The following is a 21,037-nucleotide window of genomic DNA, read 5'->3' as shown; positions in this document are numbered from 1 at the left end:
TGCTGCTAACATCTGGAAATTGGATATTAGTCCAAAACTTAAGCATTTTCTTTGGAGAATGGCTTCAAGAGCTTTAGGCGTTGCTGATAACCTAAGACGCAGAAACATTCATGTCATCCCGTACTGCTCCATCTGCTGTACGGAACTGGAAACGAGTGAACACCTATTCTTCTCATGCACTAATTCTATTGCGATCTGGAGAACACTAGGAATCTCTACCACAATGCTATCAGATCCGGCTATTGCAGTAGATAACAAACTCAGGTACCTCTTCAACATCCATCAGGACCATAGCCTCCCTCAAATTAGTAGTTATGCTCCGTTCTGGTTGTTGTGGTACTTATGGAAGAGTCGTAACAATCTGGTTTTCAACCACAAAATGATGGACCAAAACGTCATCAGCACGCAAATACTTTCTGATGTAGAGGAATGGATTACCAATACGTCTCCACAATCAGACGAAGGACATGAGGTTCACAGAGCCAGATCACAAGGTACAAAATGGACTCCACCAGACCAAGGATGGGTTAAATGTAACTATGATGCCTCCCACCATGACGGAGATCGCAATTCAGGTCTTGGATGGATCCTCCGTACTACAACTGGTGCTTTTCTTGAAGCAGGAATGGGAAAATTCCAAGGACGAGCTACCATTGAAGAATCTGAATGTACATCACTCATATGGGCAATTCAATCATCATGGGGGTTAGGATATCGTGTTGTAGACTTCGAAGGTGACAACTCCACCATTACCAGATTACTCAATAATAAGATGACAAATCCTCGCTTACAACACTATTTGAATACTATTATGGCGTGGTGCTCAAGATTTACCGCTATATGATTCACTTTCACATTTCGAGAGCAGAATTCATGTGCAGATATCTTAAGCAAAATGGCAGTTGACAGTAATCAATTATATGCTCTGTTTAATGTATGTCCAATGTTTTTGTACCCTGTTGTAAACTCAGACCTTATTTTTGGATCTTAATAAAAACATTGGAAAGAAAAAAAAAAAAAAAACATCGGGAGCGATTTTTTAATAAACATTAAATTTAAATTTATCGTTTTATAAATTTGGTCGCCAAAGCTTAATCTCTTCTCTTTCCCGTCTTCTCTTTTTAGAGCACTCAGAAATCGTCGGAGAAGACATCCAATCTTCCAAAGGTGATCTCGGTTTCTTAATTAATTTGTTTTGTTTCGAGTTTTGATCTTATATAGCCTACGGTTTGGGTTTGTTTGATGCTGATCCAATCTAGGGTTTCCCAACCCCATGATCCAAGATTATCCTGTGTTTAGCTTAAGGATTGTGAATCTAGGGTTTTTATCGTGATGTGTATATATTCTATTCGATTTCTTTTGTATCTTCCCAATCTTACTCTGAATTTAGGTTATGGTTATTTTCTTTGGTTTGTGTATTAATTAGTGATTCCACTTGGTAGATGAACAACATGATTTCTCAGTGCTCTCTGTGGTGTTGCCGACAAGGTACGGAACCTGGTCTCAACTATTGCATTCAAGAACATCTCCAGCAAGCTATTCATGACGTCTTTGCGCTAGACCCCCACTGTTTTTATGATCTCTATACTCATAAAGAACTTCAAGATCTTGTCTTGCTAAAAGTTCTTGATCTTCTTTCGGCTGGACCTTTAGCGGACGCAAATCCTGGCATTGTGGATCTCAGAAGCGATCATCTAATTCTGTCTATGGATCCAAGGAATCAGCAAGAACGTTTTAACACAGACCTGGACCCTCGTCAACATTTTTGTATCTGGACTTTCATTGCAGCCATCACCCCCATCCACAAGTGTGGAGAGTGGGTAACAGAAAGATTATTGGAAATTATGTGTGTAACATCTTTAGACCGATGTTGCCCATGGCCGACGCATCACAATGGATATTACACTGGTACATTTTGCTCAATCACGCTGATAGGGCTCTTTACACACGGCGCTTTGTAAAAGCTCTCATTCCTTATCAACATGTTCCCTTCGTCGTCATGCATCATAAACTCGCTCCTGACAGTGGGAATGATGATGATAAGGTGGGAGGGGATGATGATGAGAAGCGGTGGGGATGATGATGATAAGGTGCGTGGGGATGATGATGAGAATCCGGGACTGTCTGAAAGATCTATATATAAGGCATGGTGTCAACTGCGAGATCCTGAAAAGCAAAGGCAGTCATGACATATGTGAGAGCAGTCTTCAGGGCACTCTGCCTTTAGGTATTTTGTGAACTAGACAGAATATCTGGATTTAGTATTTGGACGCATCATCTGAATGATATTTGTTTGTAGTTTTGGTTTATTCATCCAGAAATTGTATCTGTTTTGTAATCTGGTATTGGTATCCAGATACAATATATGAAAAATGACCAAAAACATTTCATTTTGTTGTTTAGTGGTTTTAGTTATATTTATAGTTAAATAATTTTGGTACTAAATTTAATAAACATCCAATAAACATTTAGAAATATTTTCATATTTTATAATTTAAAAATACACTATAAAAAATATTTTGATCTAACATTTCTAAAATTATATCAATTAACACCACTCAACATTTCTAAAATAATACTAAACACATTAAATATGTATATCATTTCTAAAATAACACAAAAAATAATTTTAATGTAAGATAATCAACATGAGATAACTTTGAAAAATGATTTTAATTTAAAAGTACACACATACATGATTAAAAAATACGTAAATAACGTTGGAAGTTGAGAGTTCGAACACAATCGACAATTTAAAAGGAGTCACCACTGAACTCATGACTCATCATAAGCCATGAGATCACGAACATTGAACTCATCCCCTGCAAGGCTGCAACAATCAGAACTCATCATAATGCTATGGTTCCCTGCAACAATCAGAACTCATCATAAATTCCCATCAAAACCAAACAAGAATCAAAACCAAACAAGAGTCATCAACATTGAAATAACTGTAGTATCATAGTCTTTTGTGAAACTGTTGTGATGCTAATATGGAAGTTGACATCCTCTCCCTATCTTTTCAGTTATAACATCATAGAGAGTCTCCATTACTCTATCACCAGTTGGAATGTATGAATTATGTTCAATGTTACCTTCTTCTTCATTTTCTACAGCTTGGTCACCATGATTCTCATAATCATCTACCACCTCCCAATAAGCAAAATCACGGTCTTCATAATGTGAATCTCGAATAAAATTGTGAAGTGCCATAGTTGTTGTCACAATCTTTATCCACTTTTCAGCTCATACGTACTTAGGATGTTTCCTATCTAAAATCCTCAACTTCGCTTTCCAGACACTAAATGTTCTCTCTATCATAGAACACAAACTACAATGTTTACGGTTAAACAGCTCTCTAGTGCTAGTTGGTAGTTCTCCCTTTGCAAACAGATCAAGATGGTACCTAGCTTTACGATGAGTCCCTAGATAACCGGTTCTAGTTGGGTAACCTGAGTCTACTAAATAGTACTTTCCATCTGGTGGATGTGGGAAGGAAGGTTCATGAGTAGCACAATGTGTTAACACCTTGGTGTCATATGCTTTACCAGGAACTCTAACATAAGGAAATATAAATTTCATGTTGAAGTTACATATCACTAGAGCATTTATTGTTGGTTCAGATATTCTATCTCTATATGCTTCCGCATTATTAGATGGAGGGCGAACATATATATATGAGTGTCATCCAAAGCACCAATGCAGTTTTCAAAAAAAAGGCCAATACCTACCATCGTTTACTAATTTAGGACTAGGTTTTGCAAACTCACCTCTGGATGGCTTAACTATATATGCTGCAAGCTTCAATAGAACCCATAAAAGCATCATATAGCTTTCTTTTTACTGTATCTAAAGAATGTTGATATCTTTCAGCTAAGACCGGACCGTTACATCTTGTGCCACCATTTCAATAAACATTGCTACACTCTCTTGAAGATAGACATGGCATAATTCTTCAAGTTTATATTTCTTAAATAACACATGACATAAACTCAGAAACATTCATAAGTAGAATATTAAAACACTATTTCTCAGACTCAAACATAAATCGTTGCACCCGACGCCAACCTCCATCTGTTCCTTGCATCTCTCTATTAGTATTAACTCCATAAACTTCTTGTATTGCAGAATACATACGTTCTTCTTCCTCTAATATCAAGTCAATGTCATCATCCTCAAATGATAGTCTAAATGTATCCTGCAATAAAAGCAAAATAAACAATTGTAACCATTAGGATAAGAAACAACTTGATTCATTTAAGAAAAACCAGATTGAACAGACCAAACATCGCTACAGTGATAAGCTGATATGGTTAAACAAACATACTAGATTAATAAGCTGATATGGTTAAACAAACATACCAGATTTTATTTCTGATACGTAGGATTCTGCTAACTTTGAGGTTATTTTTTCTGGTTTCTGATGTTTTTTTCTAGAAAATGAGCAGGAACAGTCATTATGGATGTGGACGTACGATAGCTTGGGATGGTATAAATGAACTCTATTTTCTTATTATTCGACTATTGATGTTATGATCTTTCATAAATTGATCAAATACCATTGCTCAGGGCTGTTGAAAAATTATCGTTGAGACTTGTTTCGTTTAAAAAGAAACTAAGAAGGGAAGTTGAAAAGCAGATCGAGATTGAGCTCTTGAAGGTTTCCAAGTATGTTTTAAGATCCAGAACTGATTATTGTTGTTGTTGTGGTGGCACAGAGATTGAGCTTTTAGTAGTGTTTTTTATCTTTTGTTCAATCCCTGAGTACTGTTGTTGTTGTTGTTGTTATTAGTACAGGGGAAAATACGAGTGACAGAGAACCCAGAGGTGGACATCAAAACCAAACAATGCACGTCATCAACTATGCTACGAAAAGAATCAATTCTGTTTTGGCACAAGTCAAGATGATTGTTCAAGAGAGTGTAATTTGACGCAGCCACATGCCAGAAAAGCAGCAAATTCATCTCTTGGATTTTGTAGCTTCTTTATACATTGCTTTTATCACTTTTTTTTTGATATTATAGTGAGACTTGAGAGCAGACAGGTTTAGCTAGACATAGACTTGAGAGCAGAGCAGACAGGTTTAGCAAGACAATGATATTTTGTGTATTTGTCTTCTTGATAGCTTTCTCTTTTCTTCTTTTTAACACTTCCTAGATTTCTCGTTTCTTACTTTAATTTGGAAAGAGGCCAATACTCTAGTTCCTTTTTAAACACAGCAATATAGATTTGGTTCCATTATGATATAGTTATGTTACTACTATATAACATAGGTTCTTTTTTTCTTTTTTTTTCCTTGGGTTTTTTAATATATATATATATATATCTTATTATATAAACTTTGATGACAAAATTACTAATTAACAAGATCGTGACACGTGTTAAATATATTGATTAGATCATGACACGTGTCTAACTTTATTTACAGAATTTTACATGTTTATATTATAAGAAAAATATTTTCTAAATCAAAAAGGAAAACTAACAAAATCAATATACTTTCTAATTATATTATACGTGTGTTCTCAATAAAATTTGACATGTGTTAACAAAAACGAAATTAATTAAACATGTATATTAATCAATAAATAATGAATAACAAAGTTAAAAAGAATAACATAAGTTATTTAACATAATTTTAGTCGAATATAAATTGTATTTATCGTTGTAATATAAATTTTTATTGTAAGTAAGCACACAAAACCTTGAAAGAGTAATGAACTTTAAAAAAAATTCAATACATGATGTGTATTAGTATAGTTTTACATATTTTATTTTAAAGATTTTAATGTATGTAGTAATATGAGAAACATGAAAGAAAAATAGAAAAACTGAGTTTGTAGGAATGATTTTTGGTTAATTGATGAAAACTGACAAAAGTATTACTTATGAAATTACGACATATAGTAGAATAATATTTAGGATATTTTTGAATTTCCAAATTTTTTTGTGGATGTTAACTGATTTTTTTACTGATTGTTTATTGTTAAATTTAAAATACTAACCAATATACATATTATCTCATATGATGCTCATATTAGTTTTTTAATTAAAATTTTAACTCTAATACATGAAGAAGTGAATTATGATTTTACGATGAAATAGATAGTTAAATGTGATTACTAAACTAAATGTCTAACGATGAAATTTATTTTAGATTAAAAAAATTTCAAATATTAATATGTATCATTTCAAAAAAAATTGATTCAAGAATATTATTCATATTTTTTATGTTTGATTTTATAATTTGAACACATGTATTTTTCTAATGCATATGTTAAAACATAAGATAATACGAAATATATTATAATTTATAGGAATGAATCTTCATTAATTTGATGATAATGTCTATATATCTTTATATATGTTTTTATTTTATAACTTTCACTTATTTAAAATTGATTCTTAAATGAGTTAAAATTAGTACTTATGAGATAACAACTTAACAAATATATCTTAAATATGTTGATTCAGTTTTTTTGCTAATTATATTTTGTTAATTTTTATTTATATTTTCAATTCTTACTAAGATATAGACTTGATATGATTTATTAATTGTGTTTGATATAAAATATTTAGTTCTATGGATTAAGATGAAATGTATAATTAAACCTACAATATGGTTTATTACGATGTTATAGATATTTAAATGGTAGTCCATGTCCTATAAGAGTTTTTGGATAAAAACACAAAAATTAATAAACAATAAATATTGTGTCATTTATAAAGCTTCAACCAATAAGAAAAATATACGGAAAACGATATATTTCTCCAAGAGAATATCATATCAAGCCAGATAGAGCTCAATCTATTACCACGTACTATATATCTCCGAGAAAATATTTCTCAATCTATATTTCTCAGACTCCATAGTTCAAGATCTATATCTCCTTTGAAACATAGTTTTCACCTAATTACCCACAAACATCGGTTTTGCTCGGTTCACTATTTACTGAACCAACTAAATATATTAATAAAACAAATATAACCTAATTTAAACCAAATTAAATTAATTAAAACAAATTAAAAGAAAAAAAAAGAACATAATGATTTTCTTCTGTTGATCAAAGATTGAGCTCTATATAACTTGATGTGATACTTTTTGTGGTAAAATAGATCGTTTTTCCGAAAAATATATTGCATAGTTCAAATAGTCATAAATTGTTATATTAATAAAAATTGTACATAAAAATTTGAGAAAATATTATAAAATAATGCAAAAAGCCTTCAAACTCTTATATAATAGAACTGAGAGAGTATTAAAATGAAATATGAGAAGTTCATATTCAATATTAAAATGTTACAAGATAAAATCTAAAAACATGTCTATTACTACTTAATTATTCTCAATAATTTTTTAAAATTTTACCCGCGTTATTACGCAGACCTTATCTAGTATATATATATATTACTAAATATATCAAGTCTCCAATGTAAATCTCTATTTTTTACTCTAATATAGAGTAATTTTAAATAAACTGTTATTCAATGCTTGACTCTAAAATAGAGTTAGTGTAAGAAAATAGAGATGAGAATAGAGTTACTTTATATATAGAGCAATTTTGAAGTAAGATATAGAATAGTATTAGAGGAAATGTTGTTCTGTAATAGAGCTTTGACTCTAAAATAAAGTGGAGTTGGAAATGTACTTAATATTAATGGAGACGCATATCAAAAGATAAAACTAGAAATTAAAACACAAAAAAACACTTTTAACTGGGTCATGAAATAGACCCAAGACCACCAACAAAACTTTCTTTATAACGATAAATCTGGTGGTCCACAATGATAATACAACATCGGGGGCTCGATATATCATCTTATTGTTATCAATAGAAGAATGCATCTTCTTGTGTCTAAGTTACGACGAATCAATAAATCTGAATGTTTCTCGTACACATATTCATTAACTTTCTTTTTCTACGATTGTGAAAAGACTAAACACAGCGTCTAGTAAAACTAAAACCGGAGAATCAAGTGTGGAAGATAACTTTACTCTTTGGCTCGTTTGCTCACGGATTTACATGTCTTAGTTTTAACAATTAAATATCCAAGTTAGTAACTAATCAGATCGTGACACATGTCAATTTTAACAATCAGAAATCACATATCTAATTTAGTAACTCATCAGATCGTGACACATGTTAATATTAACGATCAGAAATCACAGTTTCCAAGCTTAGTAAAGCAATGCATAAGATAATTATAATCTTATTATATTAAAAAAACAATTTGTTAATCCTAAAAGGAAAATGAATGTAAATACACCCCTCTATATAAGCAAAGAGATGATAACATATTTTTTACCGAACAAAATAATTTCAACTACCTTTGTTTTTCTTGGTAAATTTTTCTTCTTTGTTTTAATAAACTTTTGTTTGACACATCGTTGTTCTTAAACAAGTCTCGAAGATAATTTATTTGTTGTCTAATCGAAGCAACTATATAAAAAGATTCCTAGATATTACCACGTGTTTTCGTCGTCGTTTCTTGAATTTTGTTTCGTTTCTCAATTTCATAATGCATACTATGCAATCTTTGACTTTGAAGTGTTAACAAAGTTTCTTATGCATAATAACTAAGATTTTTGGGGTTAATAAATTTCTCACAATATTATTATTATTTCTATTAATTTGCAGGACAGGTAGAATATAAAAAAAGATGAATACACAAATGCAAGATAACAACATAGATTCCTAGATATTACCACGTGTTTTGCGGTGACAACTCACTCTTAAAAAGCTTTGTGAAGTAGGATTATGCTACCTTTCCAATCTGATTATCTCCACAATGCTCTATTCTCTCGTCATCAAGAATAGAGTACAATTTGTTTCGAGCAGTATGGCTTTTTGCAGTGGCAAAGAAATACTTGGTGTTACGGTCACCACTGGCTAACCAAGTCTTACGGCTTTTGATTCTCCAAAACTCCTCTTCTTCATTGTAGGCACAACTAAGTTTTAGTCATAAATCACGGATTTGATGTGTAGGAGATCCATTAATTAGTATGAGCTTGGTCGATTAGTTTCTTCAGTATACCTATTTCTTCCTGAGAATTTGATCTATTTCCTTTTTTCATATGGAAATGGATCGTCTGCATTCTTGTAACCGAGAGTGAAGACACATTGCTTGCCCTGGTCTCCGAGTTTTCCAACCTTTATGTACTGCATCACTGAAGCCTTCTTTATTTACCATTCTTGAGTCGAAGTAAAAGTGATATTTTCGTGGAGTAAAGTCGTTGGAGATGGTGGTGATGACCGGTCTATGGTCTGACTCAATGAGTTACAAAAATTCCACATGCGAAGCTGGATATTGAGCTAACCACTCAGAATTTACAATTGTGCGATCTAAACATTAGGCAACATCATGGCTATAACGCTTTCCTACCCAAGAGAAAGGATTACCGGTATTTTGTAACGCTCCGACTGCCACCTCTCAGTGGGCCCCATGTCCAATCCCAGTCTATAGGCCCAACTTCTTTAATGGGCCTCACATCCTCTCACTAGGCCCGTGAGCCGATCCATATTCGACGGCCGATTTGCTACGTCCGGGAGGCTTTAAAAACTTGTTACCGTCCTTACAAATCGCCACATGATCTTTCCCTGTGTTTTGTTCTCACTCGCACAGTTCCGACAGTCACTTCCCGAAAGGTCACCTATCCTGGGACTACTCGAGCATAAGCACGCTTAATTGTGGAGTTCTCTCAGGACCTTTGACCAAAAAGATAAGTGCACTTTGGTGACATAGGTGGCAAAATCAATTCTTTTAAACCTTTCCGCAAGTCTCTGAAACAGGGTGTCACAATATTTAAGATCTTGAAAATCAAAGACTTGGATCATCTTCCGAAAATATAAGAAGGAGCATTCAGGCCGTGGGGGGGCCTCCTCGTTTCTCAGTGTTTTTCTTGATTTCGTTAAAGTCACCTACAGGCTACAGATATCCAAGGACCATTTCTATTTACTGCAATCCTGATGTAGTATTTTTATCAATTAAATTATCGAACATCAGTTTGCAATGATCAACACACTAGGGAATACACCTTCTACTGTTTTAACATAGTGCACGATCATTACATAAATCTAAGCTAATAAGAAAGGGTTTGTTTTATGTAACAACCAACTAGAAGAAACTTTAAAATAAAGCAAACAAACAAACTCAAAGCAAGCAAACACACAACTAAGAATAGTTTTAAAATCAAGATAAAACAAATGAACCTTGGGCAAGGGTAATGACTTGGGAGATAGCTAATCAATCTTAGATGTCTAAGCAAACAATCAAGAATAATCCTTAGGCTTAGAACACTTATGTAAATCAATTCACTTCCATGATAAATATTCTATGCAAATCAAGCAATCATCAACAATTTCCAAAGACAATCACAAGATAAGCATGCATTAAAATCAAGTCTTTATACCACTAAACACCCTAATCATCAAATTTCATTGGTTAGGAATGCAAAGCTCTTGAATAGTTTGGTTCAGGAATTTCATCAAACACCTTCTGGGCATAGAAGTCCTAATATCTAGAATCAACTTGATCAAGGTTAATCTAGCATTATAATCACCAAACAAGAAAGGAATCACCTAAATAAAGCCCTAGACATCAAATATCAATCATTTATCTCCCTAATCTACCAAGCCCAAAGTTTTAAAAGATCTACTCACTCATAGTTATGATCACACAAAGGTAGATGTTTGATATTTGCGAAATCATAATTAGAGATTGTAGATTAGAGAAGATAAAAGAGGAATTACTATTAAAAACTTGAAAGTAAAATGGTTAAAACAAAAGATAAAACAAAAGATGGTTTCTCCTCATGAGGAGTTAGTGTATTTTATAGAAAAATAAGAAACTAAACAGGAACAAACCGAATTGGAATTAAATAAATTAGAGATAACCGGAACAAACCGGGTTCTGGTTCCAAAAACAGTGCACGATCTACCGACTGATCGACCAACCGGTCGATCGTTCCTCCGTTTTGATCGACCATTGGTCGATTGCTTGGTCGATCGATTAAGTCTTGGAAGTCTTGTCAAGTCCAGCACAAGTCGATTGATCCTATGATCGACCAAACGGTCGATTATTGAAGTATGAAGTTCGTTCAAGTCTGGGATTAATTGATCGATATAAGAATTATATATGAATGATTGGCGGCAATTCGTTTTCAAACGTAGGAAAGATCTACAATGAGGAGGACGACTGACCCACTCACTACAATGGCCGGGACAAAGGGTCGCGATCCCGCGAGGGTGAGCCAACTCCAAAAACCCGTCCTCAGTTTGGATTCTAGGCTGCAACTCGCCTGCATGAAGCCGGAATCGCTAGTAATCACCGGTCAGTTATACGGCAGTGAATTCGTTCTCGGGCCTTGTACACACCGCCCGTCACACTATGGGAGCTGGCCATGCTTGAAGTCGTTTAGTTAACATGTTGGTTAACCGTATTCTGAAACACGAAAAAAAATCATTGGCTTATGAAATTATCTATCGAGCCTTGAAAAAGATTCAACAAAAAACAGAAACAAATCCACTATCTGTTTTACGTCAAGCAATACGTGGAGTAACTCCCGATATAGCAGTAAAAGCAAGACGTGTAGGCGGGTCAACTCATCAAGTTCCCATTGAAATAGGCTCCACGCAAGGAAAAGCACTTGCCATTCGTTGGTTATTAGGGGCATCCCAAAAACGTACGAGTTGAAATATGGCTTTCAAATTAAGTTCTGAATTAGTGGATGTTGCCAAAAGGAATGGCGAAGCCATACGCAAAAAGGAAGAGACTCATAGAATGGCAGAGGCAAACAGAGCTTTTGCACATTTTCGTTAATCCAGGAACAAGATCTATATAGACACATAGATCCATGGATCCATACATCTTTACAAGCACATCCGATTGGCCTGAAATCACCTCCATTGTAAAGCTTACTCTATGTCCAATAACTTTGATGAAGAACTCTAGCGCTAAATCCCGAGGAAAGGTCTTAATACGAGTCGATATTTGAGGGACTACAGACTTGTTCCGAATCATCAATCATCTTATGTGCATCCAAATGTGTGTCTTCCATTTTATTGCTAATTCTTGCCTTATTTGGCTCCAAAGCAAACTTTCCTTGTACATCTCTACTCCAACACCTTAGATACTAAACTTGATGCAAAATGCAACTTAAACAACCTAAATGGTCAGGAATATGCACAAAACAATGAAGAATTAAGCTTTAAAATCACATAAAAACACAAGATATCAAATTCGTTCTAATCTTTCCCAAACCAAGTGTCTTAAAGATGGATTTGGATTACCATAAACACATGACAAATAAAAACCAAATCCATTAATTTGAACATGCGTATCTACAAGGTTTGGGAATTGGGAAAGAACGAATACAAAAATACAACTATTCCAAAGTAGAGTGATTCCACCACTTAAACACAGATGAGGGACTGTTACAACTCGGTCATATCCTAACTCTGCAACTATGTCTCGAACATTGTCCTCTCCTTGTTTTGTTTCAAAGAGGCAAATGATGTCTGGAGAGAAAGTCTTTTTTAATCTCCTTTAGACGTCGAACTGCGAGGTCATTGCCTAATCCTCTACAGTTTCAAGCGTCTGTCCTCATGGGGGAAGTGGTGGTATAGGGCCCACCGCGTCTCTGTCAAGATCAAGGGGACTGTTATTCTCTCCTGGGCAGCTACCTTCACCAACTTCAAAGTTTTTGACTTTGGAGCTTTCCATCCTCTCAGCAGGATCAGATGATTCATCTCTCTTCCGTTTGCCTCTGACATTCATGATGGCGTAGAAATCCTCATGAGTTGTGGTTCTGACTTCTTGTGGCACAACTGATATCAGGATGGCATGGGTTGGAGCTTGATGTTCATTGTGGTTAGCAATAAGATCTACCTAAAAATGGGCATCTGGAACAGGTAGTCCTTAGACATCTTCAGGAATCGGGTCATCCTCTGCAATCTCACGGATGAAAACACCATGGTTGGCATTGTTCGTAGGATGGTCGGGGTCTTCATCGTCATCATTGTCATCAAGGTGCTCCTCAGCACCATTTTACAGAATGCAGGCACCAATGTCATGAGTTAGCATTCCACATACCTCGCAAAAACCCCTGAGACATTCGAAACGGAAACGCAGGAGTGTATTGACGCCTTGTTGAAATTGAATTTGACGTTGGAAATGGAGTGGACGGATGATGTCCCAGTGGACTTGGATTCGAACAAATTCAACTCTAGCAGCAGCGTCCGCATCATAGTGAACATCCAGAAGATTACCAATGGATCGACCAATGTAAGAGATGACTTCGAGGTTGAGGAATTGGAATGGGATTTCACGGATTTGAAACCAGAAAGGCATAAAATCAATGAGTGGGGGATTTTCATTGGGGTACCAGCGTTGGAGAATCAACATGCGGTCATTAAAAGCCCAGGGACCACGGTGGAGAACCAGTTCCAATTCACCTTCGGTAGGAAATATGAATTGAAAGTGATTACCACCAACCATACGACCATGGACGACACAAGCCTTACCCCAAATTTTGGGCATAGACGCAATTATTGCACGCACATTCTGGCTGCGTGGCATGACTGGCCGACCGATAAGGATGAAACGGTTCTCCACGGCAGCATTGGCCACCACAACTTCCGGAATGGCTAGCGGGGCATCATCAGCACCCAAGTTGATGTCCTGCACTGCTCGTCGTAGATTATCAGCCATTCTTAGAATTTTGAAGCGAAGATATTGAAATGAGAGTATTATAGAAGAATTCGATAGATAAGAATGGAGAAATCGCAGATCCAAATTTTGGTAATTATAGAACAGATTCTTCATCGAAACCGCCAAGGGAGCATCACAAAGGGGAAACCACTCCGTGGAGATAATTGTCGCACGAACACAGAGTGGGGAAAGCCCCTCAACGTCGACGAAACTATCAATAACCGACTCCGGAGAGACAAAATTCAACCACCAAGAGAGAAACCAAATCGCCATCACTTTTTCTTTTAATAGTTCTTTTCTTTATTCAAAAGTTTTTGTTGTAATTTATTTTTTATTCAAAATGTTTTTTAAGCCAACAATTTTAGTGATTAAAGAAACTATGCAAAAGTGAAGATTTAATGTTTGATGGTTGTATCATATTGGTCCATGGACTCTTTAGAGTTATTATGGAAATAGTAACTACTGCTGCACAAACCAACAAGCTCTTTCAAGTTCTCTTCACATGTTCTCTTTTTCAATAAAATATTTTATTTCTCTCTATTATGTTTCTGCCCTCAATTACACAGTGTAATATTGTTTGATTCTACTCTAGCTTATAGCTTATTTTGGAACTTGAGTTTTCTCTTAATGTGATTTGGATATTTGGTGTGTACAATGTTCCAAGACATTTTGTTACTTGTGATCTACCGGATCTTAACTTTATCACTTGTAAGCTATATCATAGTAAGCTATAAATACATTTTAGAAGTACATTTTGGGTTCTACCCTTTTATTTGTACTTATTTACAAAGATAATCTCTAAAAAAAATTCAAAAAATAGCATTACTTTAGATTTTGTTTCCTAAATATTTTACAATTCATTCCAACTAAAAAAATTACAGAAAAATCAATATGGAAACATAAACTATGATATATTAATCACACTTTCTACTATGTATTGAGGATATTCTATCTAGATATCATTTGCAAACAAAAAAAAAACAAAAATTTGATTTCTATTTTGTTTTCCAAAACCTGTAAGCTTTGATTCTTAACGTAAGAAAAACTTCGATTCACATTTATTTAAATATTATAATTAATATATATAAGATTCATAAAATTTTAAAATATTACGAATATGTTAAATGAAAAAAGTTTAAAATATTATATAATATGGTTATATAGTAGATGGGTTATAAAAACGACATGTTTTGAAACGACCAGACCGTTTTTTAATAATAAATAATAATAAAATAAATAACTATGACTAGTGGTCCCATATCCACTATCCACCTAACCACAATCACAAACAACAGCGGAAAAACAATACCAATTAAATAACCAACATAACCAATAATCCAATAACAATCCATAATAGAATAACCAATAACTAATCCTAACCATTTCAATGTCAAACAACAGGGAACCAAAGAACCGGCAACCTAGCAAGTTCTAAAGACCCAACTCTAGCAACCTAGCAACGCCAGACAACACCCAATCGAGTCCCTAGAACATCTTCCTCTTCATTGCCTTGATTCCATGATTACACTTTGCCTTTACCTGCACCACAAACACAAATTGAAATGCATGAGTATTTGATAAATACTCAGTGAGACAATCCTCCCATCTACTGGGCTATACACACAAGCAACAATGAATCCAATGTTCCAAACAATCAACAAACAAAACACACAAACCAGAAAAACGAACATCGTCTCACTGGAAGGGAGGTGTCGACCGACACCAGCCTAGTGTCGACCGACACTGGCATTGGTGTTGACCGACACTACCCCACAGTGTCGATCGATGCCTATTTGCTGGTGTCGACCGACACCAAGTGGTGTCGATCGACACTCCACCTGCAACTGCGATCCGCACGAAGCCGAGAGTCGAATATCGCTTCCCAATCTCCTCTAAATCCCCAATACTCAAAACCCATGCCGGAAACATCATTAGGAACCTGTATAATCCAATCCCCAGCAAGAAAAACACACAAAACAACAACAAACAAGCAAGAACAAGGAAAACAAGGGCTTAGATTAGCCATGGTCATGCACTCACCTCTTTACAGGAAGATTCTGTACCACAACAAAGAATCTCACCCTCCTAACAAGCCTCTAGCTCTTTCCTAGCCTTTGATCTCTCAAGAAAAGCCAAGAAAACTCACCAATCTCTCTCAAAAGCACAAGAACTCTCTTTTCTCCCTTTTCTCTCAAAAACCACAAAGCGACAGACAAAATAAACTCCTAAAACCCTTTCTGGTCGACAATTCCCTTATATAACCCGGTCCAATGGTTTTTCCTAAACCTAACCGGTTCAAATCGATAATTAAATCAATCTGGTCGAACCAGAAAATAAGTGTGTCGACCAACACCCCATGAGTGTCGATCGACACCCACCCCCAAAACGCGGAGTTTTGGTTCGCGGGCGTTACAATTTTTCCCACCAAAATAGATTCGTCCTCAAATCTCGAACAACACTCAACCAAGGACTCATGTCCTACCGACTCCACGGCCCGCACTCCTCTGACCGATATACGAAAGGTCACCTCTAGGTGATATACTCACGCTCCAGGCGTTATTTACTCTCGACTTTTGGAATTTCCTTTACTCATAGGTCTAAACCTTGAGTTTTAATTGGCTCTTCATCAGACCTAAGTCTGCATGCCATAATGTTGGCTCCTCATCAGGCATAAACCCGCATGCCACAATGTATAAGGAAAAATCCAATATTCGTCTCTCAGGTCGTCACCCTACAGAGCGCCTTCGGATCGTCATTCGAAGTCGATATACCAACAACACTTCCAAGCCACAAAGTCTTAGAATATGGCGGTACTAGGAGAACCGAAGTCCCCCAAGACTCGCGAGCAAACAATTCTGAACACGTCTGAGTCCTATCCCTAACCAGGTTTCCTTCCTGTGGCTCGCGTAAGACAACACAATGTCCTACCAACCACATATCCCCTCACTGGAATACCTCATGACCACACAAGGGTCATCTCACTGCCCCACAGTCCGCCACGAAGGCCAAACAAATGTCCTAAACAGGACCACCACAAAGGCTAAACAAATGTCCTAAACAGGACCGCCACCAAGGCCAAACAAATGTCCTAAACAGGACCGCCACAAAGGCCCTACAAATGTAATAAACAGGACCGCCACCAAGACCACTCGTCCCGAAAGACCATCACGAAGACCATCTGTCCTGAAGGACCGCCTCAACAGGCACTCTGGCTAAACAGCCCGCCACGAAGGCCACACAATGGCTAAACATCCCACCACGAAGGCCACACAATGGCTAAACAGCCCGCACGAAGGCCACACAATGGCTAAACAGCCCGCCACAAAAGCCACACAATGGCTAAACAGCCCGCCACAAAGGCCACACAATGGCTAAACAGCCCGCCACAAAGGCCACACAAGCCCTCTCTCAGGCTCTCCGCCACCAAAAATGGAAAAATTCTAAATCACATAAAACTTTCCATTTTTAGCACATACCACTTCTGGAAACTTTTCACTTATAGAAACTTCTAATTCAAGAAACTTTCCTCCAAAATACTGCCTTGCGGAAATTTTGTACTCCAAACACCACCTCATCTTGTTACTGAGTCGCACAACTAACCACCCCAAGCGACCGAGTAAACAAGAGAGATGGGCTGGAATACTCCATTCCCGCTCCAGCCATGGACTACAGATGGGACCAGGCTAGGCAAGCTCAAGTCGTGGCTTGCTTCTCATACCACTTCTTAAACCTTGCCTTCATCCTCACCTCTGGCTCCCAAGTCTGCTCCTCCACACCATCACAGTCCCACATGACTCTCATCAAAGGAATCTTCTTCTTCCGAAGTTCCTTGATCCTCCTCTCGAGAACCCTCACTGGTCTCGCCTCCAAAGTCATGTTGGGCTGAAGATCCTCAGGGATCTTACCCAACAACTAGTCATCCTCACGGAGATACTTCCGCAACATAGACACATGGAAAACCTTATGAAATGCACGCATAACCTCAGGTAACTCCAGCCTATATGCCACTGGTCCAACTCGCTCAATCACTCTGAACAGACCCATATACCTCAGACTCAACTTAGTCTCAGTCAATGATCTGTTCGGACCTCGCAACATAGCCATCTTGAAGTACACTTTATCTCCAACCTGAAACTCAAGATCTCTCCTCCTCTTATCGGCATAACTCCTCTGTCGATCTTGAGCTTCCTTCATGTTCAGCTTTAGAACCTGAATCTTTTCTGAGGTCTCCTGAACAAAATCTGCTTCGTACATGCTCCTCTCCCCCACCTGAGTCCAGCATAACGGTGTACGACACGGCCTCCCATACCAAGCCTCAACAAGAGCCATGCCAATACTCGCCTAGTAACTGTTGTTGTAAGTAAACTCTAGCAAGCTCAAGTGATCTGCCCAATGGCCACCCCAATCCAACACACACATCCTCAACAAATCCTCCAACGTTTGGATCATCCTCTCTGACTGTCCATCTGTCTGGGGATGATAAGTTGTACTCATCTCTGCCTGAAATGCCCTCCAGAACACCAAAGTGAACTTGGAATCCCTATCAGACACAATACTCGCTGGCACCCCATGCAACCTGACTATCTCTTTCACATACTTCTTAGCCAAGACTGCTGCTCCACCAGTCTTCTTAATGGCCAGAAAATGTGCCGACTTAGTCAACCGGTCCACAATGACCCAAATAGCATCAAACATCCTGGACACTGGCAAACCAACCACGAAGTCCATAGTAATCATATCCCACTTCCACTCTGGAATGGGAAGACTCTTCAGCAAACCACCAGGTACCTGATGCTCAGCCTTCACTAGCTGACACACATCGCACCTTGCAACCCAACTAGCCACGTCCTTCTTCATCCCGACCCAGTGATAGTACCTTTTGAGATATCGGTACATCTTAGTCGCTCCTGGATGAATAGAGAACATGCTAGCATGAGTTTCTCTCAGAATCTCCTGCCTCAACTCCTCATCCTTGGGCACACAGATCCGCCCATGCACCAGAATAGTACCATTAGCCAAAACTTGATACTCTGAGTCAACATCCTTTGAGGCATTCACCAGCCCCAAATCCGACTCCTGAGCCAACCGCATTCTGCTCAACAGATCTGCTCTATCAGCTGCAACCAAACCCAACGGCTCCTGAGAAACCGCACACAAGCTCAACGCACTGATCTCTCCTACCAGAGAATCCATATCCTACTCCTGAGCCGAAGCCGCCCGCTTCCGACTCAAAGCATATGCAACCAAGTTAGCCTTACCGGGATGATAGGCTATCTCAAGATCATAATCCGCCACCAGCTCCATCCACCGCCTCTGCCTCAAGTTCAGCTCGGGCTGAGTGAATATATACTTCAGATTCTTATGATCTGTAACCATATAGATAAGATCTCCAAATCTTCAGGGCAAAAACGACAGCACCCATCTCCAAGTCATGAGTAGGATAGTTGTCCTCATGCTTCCGCAACTGCCGCGAAGCATAGGCAATCACCTTCCCATGCTGCAACAACACACATCCCCAACCCACTCTAGATGCATCTGTATAAACAACATAGGGTTCTCCCTGGTCAGGCAAAGCCAACACCGGATTAGTAGTCAACATCTCCTTCAGGCTTGCAAAGCCCTCCTCACACTCTTGTGACCAGACAAAAGAAACATCCTTCCCCGTCAACTTAGTCATAGGACATGCTCTGCTCGCAAACCCCTGCACAAATCTCCTGTAATACCCTGCCAACCCGAGAAAACTCCTGATCTCCGTGGCATTCTGCGGTCTAGAAAATCCCTGATAGCCTGAATCTTCTCCGGATCTACAGAAACCCCATCTGCAGAAACAATGTGACCCATAAAACCCATCTCACGCTGCCAGAAACTACACTTGCTCAACTTAGCAAACAACTTCTGCTCCCGCAACTTCTCCAGAACTGCCCTCAAATGCACTGCATGCTCTTCAGGACTCTTAGGATAAACCAGGATGTTGTCGATGATAATGATGACAAACACGTTCAAAAACTCCTGTAACACACTGTTCATCAATCTCATAAACGCAGCTGGTGCGTTTGTCAACCCAAAGGGCATCACCACAAACTCATAATGCCCATACCTCGTCCTGAAAGCAGTATTCCTCACATCTGCCTCAACTATCAGGATCTGATGATAACCCGACGCCAGATCTATCTTGGAGAACCAAGTAGCACCTCTCAACTGATCCAACAACTCATCAATCCTCGGAAGAGGGTACTTGTTCTTCACAGTGACTTGGTTGAGACTTCTGTAATCAATACACAAGCGAAAACTCCCATCCTTCTTCTTAACGAATAACACTGGCGCTCCCCACGGTGATACACTAGGACGGATGAATCCCTTGCTCAACAATTCCTCTAGCTGCTTCTTCATCTCTACCATCTCTGCTGGAGCCATCCTGTAAGGAGCCTTGGATAACAGTGTCGTCCATGGTTCCAGTTCAATCGTAAAAGGATCAGACCGAGAAGGTGGTAATCCCTGCAATGACTGGAACACGTCCTCAAACTCCTCTACAACCTGAATACCGTTAACCGTAGACTTCCCCACTGACTTTGGCATAGATATAATAACCAAATAAGCCTCACGGCCCTTCTCGATCATCTTCCCAACCTGAATGGCCGAGATCACGAGACTCCCCGAAGTTGGTCTAATCCCATGATAAACCAACTTCCCTTCGAAACGCTCAAACTCCACTCTACCCCGATGACAATCCAGATGAACCATGTGCCGATGCAACCAGTCCATCCCCAAGATAACGTCATACAACTCCACTGGGCTGATAATCAAATCCGCAGGCCAAGACTCTCCCGCGATCTGAATATCGATACCTCTCGCTCGACCAATGACCCTCAGAAACTTGCCAAAACCTTGAATTTAACTACCTTGTCAATCTCCAATGAATGTAATGCAACATCATCTCAACGATTAGATGATCCTGCCATGAAGGCTTCTCGTGAACTTATGTATCTAGCAAATATGCCTTTCATGGCTCAAACCTGCTGCAACTCCCCTTCCGGGGACTCCAACAGCACCGACCTCACAATCTTGGCGAAACAGCCACACATTCATAACTGCTCTGGTCATAAAACCTTGACCCATTGGTCAACATATCCAACACCCAAGACTAAATCACCGTCGATCTCTCAAGGTCTACATTTAATCCTTATGTTTATACTCACGTCCTAGGAATTGCTTGCTCTCAACTCCTCCACCCTTAGGTCGCAACCTTTGAGCCATACCGATCTCACTCTCAGACAGCGTCTTCGAGTTGTACCGTCTCACTCTTGGACCAGAATCCGCAAGATCTCGG

At 38.0% G+C, this 21,037-nt stretch overlaps 1 long non-coding RNA gene across 1 annotated transcript; it reads left to right on the top strand.

Annotated features, from left to right (window-relative positions):
• The first annotated feature begins 1,058 nt into the window (after window positions 1-1,058).
• LOC147947670 (uncharacterized) lies at window positions 1,059-2,393 on the top strand. The gene is made up of 2 exons (XR_015587220.1): window positions 1,059-1,167; window positions 1,443-2,393. It is a non-coding gene; the product is annotated as an uncharacterized LOC147947670 (long non-coding RNA).
• The last annotated feature ends 18,644 nt before the right edge of the window (window positions 2,394-21,037 follow it).

The sequence above is a fragment of the Camelina sativa genome, chromosome 3 (assembly GCF_030686135.1).
Source record: "Camelina sativa cultivar CO46 ecotype springtype chromosome 3, ASM3068613v1".
In the NCBI taxonomy this organism is placed as follows: Eukaryota; Viridiplantae; Streptophyta; class Magnoliopsida; order Brassicales; family Brassicaceae; genus Camelina; species Camelina sativa.
Note: the sequence above shows the minus strand (reverse complement) of the source record. Positions and strands in the feature narration are given on the sequence as shown.